Genomic DNA, 10,643 nt, shown 5'->3' with positions numbered 1-10,643 from the left:
GGCGGTTGCTTTCCCTTCACACTGCGGGTATGGTCTACTGTGACCGTAGCGTCAATCGTAACGCTATATTGAGTGAGTAAGCGCTATGCGTATATAGCTTTTGTATTGGATTTAACTGATTTGCCTGCGTAATATGTAAGACGCTTATATCACGTCTAACTATGACTTGTACTATATTTAGCTGTGATTGTCGTATTCATTTAAATAATTTTATGATTAGAGCATATGTCTACATAGCAATGGCGGTGAAGAAGGGTTATGGTGCCTCTTTTACCGCATCTCTGTGGTCGAGGGTTTATTTGAGCTGCCCCTTTGGGGCAGAGCGGCATTTTTCTAGTAACGGAATGTAGTATATTATTTGATATCATAGACATTTATATTGCGCCGTATTATGATTCGTATCCGCACTTTGTTTTTAGATAATGTCGCTATATATGCTTTTATCTTTGATTGTTTTTGTTTTATCTCAATACTAGAATATACCTTGGTCTCATTCAAGTTGGCCGGGATTCTTACAATCCTTTAGTAAAGCGGCGATAGTACAGGGGTTTTTCTAACAGGGGATCTTCAGTAGGCTTAAGACAGCATTGTTATTATGTTTAAATTGCCTATCACTTATTTAAATTGACACTATAGGTGCTGAGTTGGTGCTCATAGTTACTCGTAGACGCTATTCATATTGAGCTTAGATGCAGATGTGTGTTTATAAAAACCATGCTGATGTTGGGATGCAATATTGATGGTGTATATATTTATGCACTAATTTGAGATTTTTTGTATGATCACTCTGTCTGCCCCTATTGAAATATGTTTATATGTGACATAAGTACACTACATTACTATATTTTAAATGGTAATCATGTCATCTTAAAAGGTTTCTTATGTGAGAATTGATCAGTGGCATGTATTTATCAAGTAGCAATTTGTTGGAAGTGGTAGAATTATACCATTATAACAACGATGGAAACGAGATTATTATGTTAATTTGAAAGGTGTGCTATCTTATAATTACTCTTAGGTAATCGTTGCTGAAACTACACATACACGTTTTTGTGCTCTAAACCTTTACAACTTTATGGTGAGATTTTGATTTTTTATTGTGTGTGCAAGCCTTTGCCTTTTGGGAATGTGCAATACTATGGATTAATACGTTGGTGCTTTCATGTCTATATATATTTGGTGTATTTCGTGCTTGTTGTTTTTTCTTTGTGGTTTTCCTCTTTTCCACAAAGTTTCTCCTTCTTTTTTTTTTTTTTTTTTTTTTTTTGAAAACCTTTATTGAACAGTTCAATAAGAACAAGTATGGGCCTACAACCCCCCAGGGCCGGCCGCTAAGCAATCAGGGCAATAACGACAAGTACAAACACAGGCAGCACTTCGGGGAGCAAAATCGTACTACTATCACTGTGAACAGCGTAAGTAGGGCACCAGGAGAAAAGGTTTTCATTTTATAATGAGACAAGGCAGTAGGATCAGGTGACAAGCAATTTTAAAACAACAATCACGGATCTGCAGAGTAATGAATGTTAGCGATTTACAGCAATCTGTTAGGTCGATGGCGCAAACACAAGAACATCAGGATGGGCAAGAACATAATATACAGTTGCGCCCGCAGGCCCCCGCCAAAACTCCCCAAGAACACCTCGGAAGTTGTGAACGCATGGAACGGCAACGAGGCATAACAACAGGGAGTGTATCACGCTGATCCCGGAAAAAGAAAAAACAAAAAGAGTCAGAGAAGAAAAAGGAGGCCATGGAAAAGGAGATGAAAGAATACAGAATCCCCTCCCCCAACCCCCCACCCTGCACCTCTGCAAATGAGTACGGCCCCCCCCCCCAGCAGTGTGCCTGTCGCCCTGGAACCAGACCCGAAATATAGAAGAGTAGGGAAAAAGAGGTAGGAAAAGACCCCCACCGGGCGGGGGGGTAGAGAAAGTATTTATAAACTTGGAGGAGGGCCTTCATAACAGACCCCCGGCGTTCTCCCTCCCGCACGGTAAGGTTCCCCTAAAGTGAACAAGGAACAGCACCAAGACAATCTTCTCAAACCACGATGGGGAGCATTATGCACCTATTGTGCCAGTAGCCACGTCAGGAGAGCACGCCACCCCTAAGCCCGCCCGTCCACTAGGCGACCACCCCAGAGGGGCAGCCTCATCCCTGACCACTCTTCGGAATTCTGCCCACGCCAACCCCTCGACCCAGCATCACACCCAATGTTCCCAGGCAGAGAAATGTCCAACAACGACAGAGAAGCGACACACACAGGTGGGGTGGAAGTCTCTGAGGAACACAGTCCGCCGCGTGAAGAAACTGGCTTCCCAGGGCTGCCCTAGGATCTGTACTGCATGCAGGGTTCAGGGAGGCAGAAGCAGCCAAAGCAGACATTAGTTGCTGGAGTTGTCCCTGAGTCGTAGGAGGGCATGTACGGGACGAGGCCACCACAGCACACACAGGTCCATCGCCTCCGGGAGAGATCAGGCCCTCAGAAGGTCGAACACACTGTAGCATACTGGCCGGGGCGTCTAGTCGTGCACTAACCTCAGGGGCGGCCGCCACAGCATCCTCCTGCGCGCAGTGTGGGTAGTCTCTGCGTTCGTGTGAACAGGCGGGCCGCCACTGCCCCAACTCCGACGCAACACCATCGAGCCTATTCCCTAGGATCACGAAACCATGAACAAAGGAGGAGTGAAGAGTACCAAGAGCCTCGAGGAGGTCGCCGTACCCCAGCTCAGCTCTCTGCGCTCTTGCCGCCATACTCCCAGAAGTCGTACGCTCACAGGCCCGCCGCGACCCAGCGGACAGGATGGTAGGCTTCATCGCCCAAAGATGGCCGCCAAGTATGCCCGACCCTCACCGGGGCCGAGACAAACGTCGCGGTGTCCACGTCGCGGGTGGCCGGGTTCCGGGGGCAAGCAAGAAACTATCCTTGGTCACGGGCAACCGTCGTCCCCACCACGGACCAGCCCCCGCAGAAATCCGGGGGCGGCCCGCCGCGATCGGGGCAGGATACGGACGGCGGCCGGGCAGCTCACCAGCAAGGCAGGGGCAGCCACCGGAGGATCCAAAATTTGCACCCCCGGTCATGCACTCGGTCCGCTACGCTGGACAGTAGAAGTGACCATGTCGAAATGTAGGCCGAGTCCGGCACCGCTCCGGTGACCGACTCCACCCAGTCACCACTGGCCGCTGTTGTCGCACTGCCACCCGGCCACGGCGTCCACTCGATGTCCCGGCTCCAGGGCCGCGTCGGCCGCAAAGTTCAGATGCGATTTTCTCCGGCGATACCGCAGCTAGCAACTTCGGAGTCAGACAGTCGGGAGCCCCCCTCCTTCAGAGACACGACCACGTAGCACAGGTTGAGGATCTCAGGCAGGATATCCGTGCGGGATGCGGAGGTTCACGGAGCCGGGAGTCTACGCTGCCGTCCCGGTCGCCATCTTGGCTCCTCCCCCAGTTTCTCCTTCTTTATCCTCTCTTTTCAAGTGTATATACAATAACTAGCTAATATGAACGTTTTCCAAAATAATCAACCAAATGGCAATATGACTAACAACATTGATCTATGTTTAGTGACATGTTATTTTTTATTAGGATTTTAGTTTGTCTTAAGTCATATGTGCTGTTTCATGTTTTTTGATTGTATGTGGTTCTTTTAACTATTAAGTGATTTATGTGTTGAAATTTGTTTGTTTAGGGCTATTGTTTCTTACAGGAGTACAATGTTTATATGTGTTTATTTATTTCTTATTTTTATGTCAGTTTCGTATTTTTTACATGTTGTCTTGTGTTATTTCCAGCCCTGATGAAGTTCCATTAACTGGAACGAAATGCGTTGGCTGTTGTCCTGTGTATATCTACCATTATATGAAGATGAATAAAGGATTTTCTTGAAATATGATGGCTTCTTTGGATATGTGACTTCATTCCTGGTGCCGCCTCCTCTCTTCTTCAACACTTAATCTCCCCATGCCTAACAAAAAAAAAAAAAAAAGAAAAAAAAAATTGAATGTGTGTCCTCATGTAACGTAACTGGTGCTATGTAAAGCGCTCTGATCTGATTGGATTCCGGTCAAGTACGCGCTATATAAAACTCTGCTAAAAAAAAAAAAAGCTGAGAAATGAATGAACGATCCATGTACGAGTACAGGAGGACGGTTTCAGTGATTATCGCTCTGTAGACAGGTTAAGCATCTACTTAGCACCACAACATCACCAGGGAATAAGTGTTGTGCTTTGTAAATAAATTAAATAAATTGGCAACACTGTGGGATTTATACTGGGCGGATCATCGGTGAGACCTGCCAGGTTTTCTTGGACGACAGATACTGATGACAGATTTACTTGACCGGGCACATCCGCCCAACCATTTACCCATCCCGAATGTGGCTGCATTGAATAGTATGACACTTTCTGGAAGGAGATGTTTGTAACTGATCTATGACCACTATCTTCCTAACTGTTGGTCATAGGTTTCAAGAGTTTCAGAATCGCTTTCTTTTTAAAAAAGTGAATTACGGATAGCACAGAGGCATTATTATTTTTTTTAATAAATATTTTTATTTTATTTTTGAAAAATAAAGGAAGTTTCAAACAAAGCATGAATACACAATGCACCATTGATGTCAAAGCACAATAACATATATGGCAATTGTACAAATAAAATATCCATTTTAGTTGAATCCACGGAGGGGTCTGATCCACCTGGGCATATAAAAATACGGGGTCATGGTTACATTGTTCATGGGTACAAATAACGGGAACTAACATTACTTGCTTCAAGGCTCTTTTCCTACGTCCCCAAACTGCAATCCCCCCTCCTCCGCCTCCCCCACCACTTCTAGGCCATAGTATTTGATCCACAGTGCCCATATCTTCCGGAATTTTCAAGGACAGCCCCTGGCCTTGTATGCTACCAGTTCCGCAATCATGTATAAATCAAGACATGCTCTCCACTCCTTCAGCGTTGGTGCTTGAGGGGCCCCCCAATATTTTGCTATGTCCCGCTTTGCCACCACTAGCCCCAGATTGGCCAGTACAAGTTTGCGTTGTGGGATGTCCACATCCAACGGAATTCCCAGAAGGAGAAACCGAGGTTCCAAGTCAATTTGGACTTCTAGTATGGCAGTTAACTCTCGCACAATCTTCCCCCAATAATTCTGAATCTCAATACATTCCCAAAGGGTAGGTATGAATGTGCCACTTTCTGTACGGCATCTAAGACAGTTTGGGCTTTCAGCTCTCCCTATTGTATGCACTCTTGCTTTAGCAAAATAGACTCTGAGTAGAATTTTGTATTGAATACGACGCAAGCGTAGTTTAACGACGCAATCATAGTTTAATTGCCACTTCGCGTAGGTGCATAAGCGCGGCCTCCCAATCTATGTCCTCCATCACACCAGTGGTTTTTTCCCAGCTCGCTAGGAGTGGACCCAGTTTATCAGGCATATTATTAAGTAGGGTTTTATAGGTGAACGAAATAGCTTTATTTGGGATCTCCTCCTGGAGGAGTCGGCCTTCTAGTGGGGCATACTTAGGTAGGGTTGCCTCATCCAACCCCTCTGCGGCCCTTGCATGTTTCAGACGGAGATATGCGTATGCCTGTGTGTCATGGGGCTGGAATCTAGCTTGGAGTGTGTCGAAGGGAGCCAGCACACCATGCTCCAGGACATCTCCTAATTTAGATATACCAATTAAGTCCCACTGTCTAAACCTCTCAGATTCCCTATCTCAGGTAGCCATGCCCCCTCCCACAAAGGGATCTCCCTAGTGCATTTGTGATCCCACCCCAGCTGTCTCTCCGCACTTTTCCATGCCTCCAGCGTCCTTTGGGTTGCCTGGAGCAGTCAACTACATCCCTTGCCTGCATAAATATAATGGAGCTATGTACGGGATCTAAATTGTAACCTTTCCAATCTATATGACGGGTGGTCTCCCGGTGCATGAATCCATTAATTGATAGCAACTAAGTGGGAGGCCCTATGGTACGCCCTAATATCTGGGAGGGCCAAGCCTCCATTGTACGGATTTCTCTGTAATGTTTGGAGTGCAATACGTGGATGAGCCCCATCCCATATAAGCAAGCGCAATTCATTATCAATGTCTTTGAATATTGTGTCCGAAATCTGAATATAAGTGTTCTGTAACACGTAGAGCAGTTGAGGGAGAGTAACCATTTTATACATGTCGGCTCTTCCCATTAGGGTTAGGGGGAGTCTCCTCCACCTCTTAACGTCAGCCTGAAAACTAAGGAACACCCGCCTAATATTGCGCACTAGGCCAGTTGCCACATCTGTAGTAATGTAAAGACCAAGATAAGTAAAGCCCTCTGTCGACCAACGCAAACAACTCGGGTACCTCTGGGGCTCTACCAACCCCCCCACTGGATATAAGGTGGATTTGGTCCAGTTGATTCTATAACCCGCATGACGCCCATATTCTTCAATGGTCTGTAAGATTCGGGGAAGTGTCTCCGCCGGGTTTGTAACGTACAACAGAATATCATCCGCATATAAAGATATGCGTTCTTCATCCAACAGATGGGAGTCATCCATAAAACCACCCAACCCTAGGAGGTCTCGAATCACACAGGCCAAGGGCTCCAGAATAAGAGCGAACAATAAGGGGGAGAGGGGACATCCCTGTCTAGTCCCCCTTTGGATCTGCCAAGTCTCGGAAAGAGTTCCATTCACCCTAACCCTCACTTCAGGTTTGTTGTAAAGTAGCTCTACCCAGTCTCTAAACCCTGGTCCAAATCCAAATTTCTCCAGAACCTGCCTCATAAAGGGCCAATGGGCAGTGTCAAATGCTTTTTCAGTGTCTAGTGAGAGGAGTAGATGGGCCTCCTCATTATCCCGAACAACATCCATCCAATTGGCCACCCTTCGCAGATTATAATGCGTGAACTGTTTCGGCATTAAGCCAGATTGGTCCCCGTGGATCAAGGAGGTAATAACCGTTACAAGGCGTGTCACAAGAATAGTAGACAGAATTTCAGTTTCAATATTTAACAATGAGATGGGGCGGTATGACCCACAATCATCCGGGGCTTTCCCTGCTTTTGGAACGGCAACCACCGTTGCCCTTCTAAGGTCTGTCGGGAGCGCCCCCTCACTTTTAGCTACCACAAACATTTTAAGTAAATATGGAGCCAGTAAAGCACTGTAAGCTTTAAAGAATTCCCCTGGGAGGCCGTTAGGGCCTGGGGTTTTCCCCGCTTTCAGTTTACCAATAGCCTCTGCTACTTCCACCAGTGATATCTTCCTCCAGCCTGTCTCTCTCATCTTGGGGCGAAGCAGGGGAGCCTCACCCCGGCAAGGTATTGGGCTATTTGTGCCTCACTTGTTTGTGTCTGGTTTGCATATAATGCTGAATAGTATCGGTCAAAGGCCCCACTATATCTTGCGACGTGGTGTAGGTCCGACCCCGTTCCCTAATGGATGTCACCCATCTCGACTCTTGTTCCTTCTTGCCCAACCATGCCAATAATTTACCCGTTCGATCCCCTGTCTCATATAGCCTATGCTGTACTGCGAGTTGGTGAGCCCATGTCTCTTTAGTGACCAGTGCCTGATATTCCCGTTTAGTAATGTCGATTTGGCGGAGAATATGTACATTAGATGGAGAAGTATCCCCCTTTCAAGATCCACAAGTTTACGCTCCAACCCCAAAACCTCCTGAAGCTTCTGTCGCTTTTTGTGGGCAATAATATTTTGAGCTCTGTCTCGTATCACTGTCTTAAAAGCCTCCCATAGGGTAACATCTGATTGCACCGAACCATAATTTTCTTTAAAATAGAGCTCGGTATCCACCCTAAGTTCTTTGGACACCGAAACATCTTTCAGTGCCCAAGCATTCAGTCTCCACGTTGCACCATGACCTCTCCTTCTCTCCCCCACCCGTAAGTAGAGGGGCGAATGGTCGGAGATACCCCTAGCCAAGTATTCCAACTCCTCCACCCGATCAACCTCTCCAGCCGGGGCAAAGAGATAGTCCAACTTTGAAAACACCCTGTGAGCCCCAGAAAAATATGAGTATGTTCGTGCAGATGGGTGGTGGCGTCTCCAGAGATCAGTGAGGCCCAGGGTGTCCCGAAACCTTGCCAATGCAGTCGCTCCCTGCTGTCCTTGTCTCGTCACCGTACGATCTAGGGTGGGATCGATAAGGTCATTAAAGTCGCCCCCAATAATATGTGTAGCGGGGCCAGATTGTAGAAGAAGGTCTGTCACTTTATCCAGCGTACGTTGCTGGAGGCGTGGGGGCGCATAAGCACTACAAATAAACCAAGGTGCGTGATTCCAGGTGCCTTGGACTGCTACATATGTACCGTCTGGGTCCTCCCATCGTCGGATGACTCCGAAGGGGGGGGGGATTTTTTAATAAGGATAGCCACTCCCCTCGAGCCTCGGTCGAATCCTGAGTGTGCCAAAGTGGTGTAGTGCCCCCTACCCAAGAAGGAGCAGTGTGGACCCATCAAAAGTGTTTCCTGTAACAATATGATATCTAGTTTAAGCCTATTAAGATATTTAGAGACTAAGCCTCTTTTAAATTTGTTCCATAGCCCAATTACGTTCCACATCATCACAGTGTACCCGCCCATAGCCATTCTAGAGGAAGGGCTATAATTCTCTGTGTCCCCTCAGATCCCCAGCCATTGTGTCTCCGTGTTAGCATTCATGCATAATAACTGAACAAAGAACCTCCAAACAAAATTACCCTTCCCTCCAGACAAAAAAAACCCCAGCAATGAATAGCCTCCATTGTATCCCCCTCCCCACGCTCTGCAGCCACCCCCACCAGCCCCAAATTCGTCAACGTGACAACACAGGTGTAGGTAAACTACCCAGAGGTCTGTAGCCCTCCCCTATTTACTTAATGTTGAACACAAATAACAGTTCACTGTATACTTCTCTCTCTTGTAGTACAGACTCTGAATGTCTATCAAGCCACGGGAGTCACACAGTGTCTCTAGGAGGGCGTCTGGCCCCAAATCATCCTTTCTCCTCGCAATTATTGCAATTGTTGCTGCTGCTGAAGCCTCCATATGTTGATTCTGCTTTGATAGGGGATATGCACCGTCCACCGCCATGGACTCGGGCATCTTTGGAGAAAATTGTTTTCTTAAAAAGAGAAAATCGTTTTTACATGCAAACTGCTGTTGCTAATGTGATTCGAATTGTGCACTGACTCCCCGGTCCACCGCAGCTACTCGGGCTGATTGTTGTGGAGGGAGAACAGAGCGCTCCTACTTCCTGGTAGTGCCATTTCTTGGCGGCCATTTTAGTGGGTTGACGCTCCAGTGTTCCCTGAGCCCAATCTATATTAACTTCCTTCGCCCGCGCAGCGGCACGCGCAGCGGTAGCGCCTTAGACGCGCCGAAGAGGCGCCAAAGAGAAGCCAGTCTGCGCCAGTCCGCGTCCAGACGCTTCCAGTCTCCGGACCCAGCTGTCATCATGGTAGGAAATCTCCTCACATACAGCACTTCCTCACTATATGCATTGCGTCCTTCGGTCAACCCACTATGTTTGCATTCAGTCCTTCCCTTACACCCGAAGGCCCACTGCAAAACTTGTGATTGGGGCATAACTACTCCAAATGTTGTGAAAAACCCCTCCAAGCAGAAATGGAGGATGTTCCTTCTTAACTGCCGTTCCCTGCCCAAACACCATACTGAACTGGCCATGCTGATAGAGGAGCTCAATCCAGACGCCCTCTTTCTAACAGAGACATGGCTTCAGCTAGAAACTGATCCTGCAATAGCATGGGCCACCCCCCAAGGCTATACTATTAAACATTTGGATCGCAAGACTGGCAGAGGTGGAGGGCTGGCTATTATCTATAGGGAGAACTTTAGATGCCGCATCACTCCCTCCCCCATGCCAGCCTGTGAGAGCCTACATTTCACTCTTGAGTTCTCCCCATCCACTACTTTCTCCGGTATCCTAGTCTATCGACCACCTGGCACCCTCAACAACTTTATCACTAACATGACAGATTTAGCTGCCAACCTAGTGCTCACCTCGGCAAATTTCACCCTGCTGGGCGATCTTAATTTACACCTAGATGAGCCACTTGATTCAACAGCCAATAGTCTTCGAACAAACTTTCAGTCCATTGACCTGGCTCAGAAAGGCTTTCAATCAACGCATGTCAAGGGACATCTCCTAGATCACATCTACAGCAATCTAGATAGCTTAACCGTCGAGGCTCCAGTACCACTATCCTGGACCGATCATTTTTTAGTACCTTTTACATGGTCCACTCGCTCCCCCCCCCATCTCACAAAATCACAATAAGCAGCGGGGAAGAAAATGGGCCTCCCTCCCACTTTCTAAGTGGAAACTGGCTCTTATTGAACACCTACCCCCAAATGTGACCAATCCCAATACAGCCATTGTCAATTTTGATAACTGGATCTCCAGTTCCCTTGACCTAGTCCTACCAGAGGAATCTTTGCACTTAATAAACAGAGCCAAAGTGGCCCCCTGGTACTCCCTGACTCTCAGGACTATGAAGCAATCTTGCCGCAAACTAGAGAGAGCCTGGAGACAAGATTACTCACAATCAAAGCAAGTTGAGTATAGAGCCGCAATAAAGCTCTATAAAAATCAAATAAAATCTGCGCAAGCCCATTTTTATGAAGC

The 10,643-nt window shown here is 47.1% G+C and overlaps 1 long non-coding RNA gene across 1 annotated transcript in view; it reads left to right on the top strand.

Moving 5' to 3' along the window:
• Positions 1-10,643, top strand: part of LOC146858940 (uncharacterized) — a 263,950-nt gene continuing 253,307 nt past the window's right edge. Inside the window, exon 1 of the long non-coding RNA XR_014979711.1 lies at positions 1-72. This is a non-coding gene — a long non-coding RNA (uncharacterized LOC146858940). The remainder of the gene's footprint in view (positions 73-10,643) is intronic.

This window comes from Triturus cristatus, chromosome 3_2 (assembly GCF_964204655.1).
Source record: "Triturus cristatus chromosome 3_2, aTriCri1.1, whole genome shotgun sequence".
In the NCBI taxonomy this organism is placed as follows: domain Eukaryota; kingdom Metazoa; phylum Chordata; class Amphibia; order Caudata; family Salamandridae; genus Triturus; species Triturus cristatus.
Note: the sequence above shows the minus strand (reverse complement) of the source record. Positions and strands in the feature narration are given on the sequence as shown.